We start from the raw sequence: 3,515 nt of genomic DNA, 5'->3' as shown, positions 1-3,515 counted from the left end.
CATCCAAATTCTGAAAGTACCGATACTTAGACCCTAAATCGTTTTTATAGTCTTGAATATCCAGTTGTTCTAGCAGTTGGATCTTTGGAACACAAAACTCATTACTAATTTTATGCCCTTTTTTGGACGGTAACTTGGCATGTGATTGCTCCTGACTTATAGGTCATGCATAACTAATTTCTGAATGTACTTTCTTTTTTGCGGGGGAAGTTCTGAATGTACTCCACTACAGGTCACCTTCTCAAAGAGTTGGAAACCATTGTAGAATTATTATTTTTTGGATTCACGTGCCTTATCTGATCAAAGGGTCGGCGGCCGTTGTAGTGTTTTTGAAGTCACAGGGCTTATCCTCTCAGATCTTCTACTGGTGGAGCTTGCACTTTGTACATCCATATTGTGAGCTGAAATGTCACTGAAATAAGAGATAAGTGAGTAGATCAAGTTAGTGCTAAATAATAATTTCACAGAAAACAACAAAACAAAAATATGAGAGAAATATCTCACACTAGTCCACCGAAGTTTTGCTTTGGTGGCATGTCCAGCTCATCTAAGCTTCTCTCGAACATTTCAAGAACTCTCGTTATAGTAGGGCGATATATAGGTAATACTTGTATACACCACAATCCCACTAAGGTCATTTTTCTTGCTACCTCCGCAGTTTCACTTGTTACATCACATGCTTGCATACCTTCGTCCTGAGCAAAATGGTCATAAATCCAATCTGGGAAATACTTTTCGCTGGACTTTGCAACAAATGATTTTACGTTTCTCCTTCCTCCGACCATCTCCAACAGCATCATTCCATAACTATAAACATCTGACTTGGTTGAAACCACTCCGACTGTTCGAGAGTGAACTTCTGGAGCGATGAATCCAATTGTTCCTCTAGCACCGGTCATTGAAACCTTGCTTTCTTTTGTATGACACAATTTAGCTAGACCAAAATCAGCAATTTTGGGGCTAAAATCCTTGTCTAGAAGGATATTTTGAGGCTTGATGTCGAAATGTACGATGCGTGTATTACAACTATGGTGCAAGTATTCGAGACCACGAGCAATCCCAATTGCTATTGCATAGAGCTTATCCCATCCTAAAATTTCCTTGGGGTCTTCTGAGTAAATGAACTTATCCAAGGAATTGTTGGGCATGTACTCATATATAAGAGCTCGTTTTGATCCCTCCAAACAGAACCCAAACAAGCTAACAACATTAACATGAGAAGTCCTGCCAATGCTCATTACCTCATTCACGAACTCACTCCCATTTCCCTTGCATTCATGCAATAATTTCACTGCTACTAGGCGGCCATCAAGTAGCGTTCCTTTGAAAACCACACCATAACCACCTTTTCCAAGCACATTGCTGCGAGAGGATGTTATCTTCATTACCTCTAAGTACATGTATCGTTTTGGAGCTAGGGATCCATACGATGCAATCATGGCCTCGTAATTATTTTCATTGTTTCCGCTGGTCTTTTTGCAAAGGAGAAACCATAGTCTTCATCCTTTTCTATGCCATATCAGCACATTAATACACGAGAATAGCAAGGTTGCAGCTGCTGATGTCAAAACTGAGAAGAAAGCATGTGTTAGTTCCTTTTGTAAGCTAGAGGCTATAGTATAGTAATTATGATTTATGATTTCCAAGACCATCAGTAGTTTAAATTTCTCTTTATGTGACATTGTGTGGTGGCAAAAGTATTAACAAGCTAAATTCCATAAATTCTTGCATTAGGGCATCTCCAACTCTGACCCCTAAATCGGACACCGTATTAGTCCGCGGAACGGTGGGGACTAGTCCATGGAGAGTGATGCGTGAGGGAGCCATCTAACCCTTAATCACAAAAATCCCCATTTGTCCGGATGGGAGGAGAGAGGACTGATTATAGGCATGATAAGTTTTGAATTTACTATTTCACCATAGAAAAACAGTATTAGTGGACTACTCGTATTTAAACATTTGTTTGTGAAAAGATGGTGAAAGTTTTAGCATACCTATTATCATAATTTTTGTGACGGCCCTCCTGGTACCTGGAATATGACATGACATTTATGAGTAAAACCTCTGTTGTCCAATAATACTACCCCCACCGTTCTAAAATATAAGACGTTTTGGTAGTTCAAATTGAACTGCCTAAACGTCTTATGTTTTGGAACAGAGGGAGTACATTGGTTATTTTTTTGAAATAGATAGGGGTAGTATATGAATCTTCACATTTTGCAAATGAAATGTGTATGGAAGAAAGAAAGAAATTTCAAGATATCAAGAACGATAGAACATGGACTACATATGTGACTTTCTTTTGATCGAATACAGGTTTGGCAAAAAAGAGGGTCACATCTCACTAGTCATTTGAAATGTATTCCAAGTCTTCAACTGTACTCTAGCTTGTCTGATACTAGGGAATCGACACCAACGCTAGGCAATATCAAACATCTATAATTGAGTAAAATTGTTTTCTTTATGCGTCTGATTTGGTAACAGGTACCGCCAATATGTGGTGGTGCTGGGGCATACACTTATTGAGGCATATATCCGAATAAACTCAGCTATTTTTAAGAAATATAGTATATATTTTGTGAATGCAGGTTGAGTATACCAAAAAAAAAAAGCTTTTCTACTATTTTGCAAGTGGTTTTTCCATCAAGGCTGAAAAACTCTTGTTGGGGTTGGTAGCTGACTGACCTCTTGTAGCAGGCGTCACTGCTGGAGCTGCCGCCGGTGCGGCTGTCGGTTTTGGCCTCTGTGCGGCCGCCTTGGCCTGCAACAGGACCATGGCGTCGCCACAGTAGAACTGTTCCAAGTCGGACCTCAAGGTGCACCGCGGACCAGCCATCCTGGTGGCCTGCACCAGGAACATGGTCGACCACCTTCCCAGGAAACCTTGTAGGCAGCTTCGGCACTGCGTCGGTGACAGGTCTGGCGCGCACTGCGCTTCCGAGTAGATAGGGGAACCCCGGGCCGGGCCCTGCCCATTGCCCCATGGCGAAGAGCCTGGAGGAGTTGACCACCGCATACTGCACCGTGGCGTAGAGAAGGCCGGCGACCGCCCTTCTGTAGCCCTGGAACTGGAAGTCGTTGCTGGTGATGAGGTTACCCTCGTCGTCGCCGACTTGTACCTCGCCGGAGTTGTCGGTGGGGTCGTTGAGGAAGTCGTGTTTGGCTAGGCGGACGTAGCAGTGGTTGTAGCAGAGGGCCACGCCCCTGCTGCGGTTGCAGGCTGTGGCCGCGTCCCGACCGGCCCCGGTGACGCAGTCGTAGCAGTCGGAGGCGCTGATGTCGCCACGGCAGAGAACCAGGGCCCATGCAGTGTCCGGCGCTGCGTCGAGGGATCCTTTGGCGAATAGGGAGGGCGAGGAGGTGGCGTTGTGGCGGAGGATGCGGAGGAAGACGTCTAAGAGGTTGGTCTCCTATGTGCTGCCGGCCGAGTAGTTGCCTCCGCCACAGAGAGACAACGGCGATTCTGTGTTGTTGCAAAGACTGAACCACCGGAGCACGGCGATCACCGGAGACAT

At 44.6% G+C, this 3,515-nt stretch overlaps 1 pseudogene; it reads right to left on the bottom strand.

Moving 5' to 3' along the window:
* Positions 1 to 500: 500 nt before the first annotated feature.
* LOC123084627 (LEAF RUST 10 DISEASE-RESISTANCE LOCUS RECEPTOR-LIKE PROTEIN KINASE-like 2.5) lies at positions 501 to 3,515 on the bottom strand (annotated as a pseudogene).

This window comes from Triticum aestivum, chromosome 4A (assembly GCF_018294505.1).
Source record: "Triticum aestivum cultivar Chinese Spring chromosome 4A, IWGSC CS RefSeq v2.1, whole genome shotgun sequence".
In the NCBI taxonomy this organism is placed as follows: domain Eukaryota; kingdom Viridiplantae; phylum Streptophyta; class Magnoliopsida; order Poales; family Poaceae; genus Triticum; species Triticum aestivum.
The sequence above is the reverse complement of the archived record's forward strand: the minus strand, read 5'-3'. Positions and strand labels throughout refer to the sequence as shown.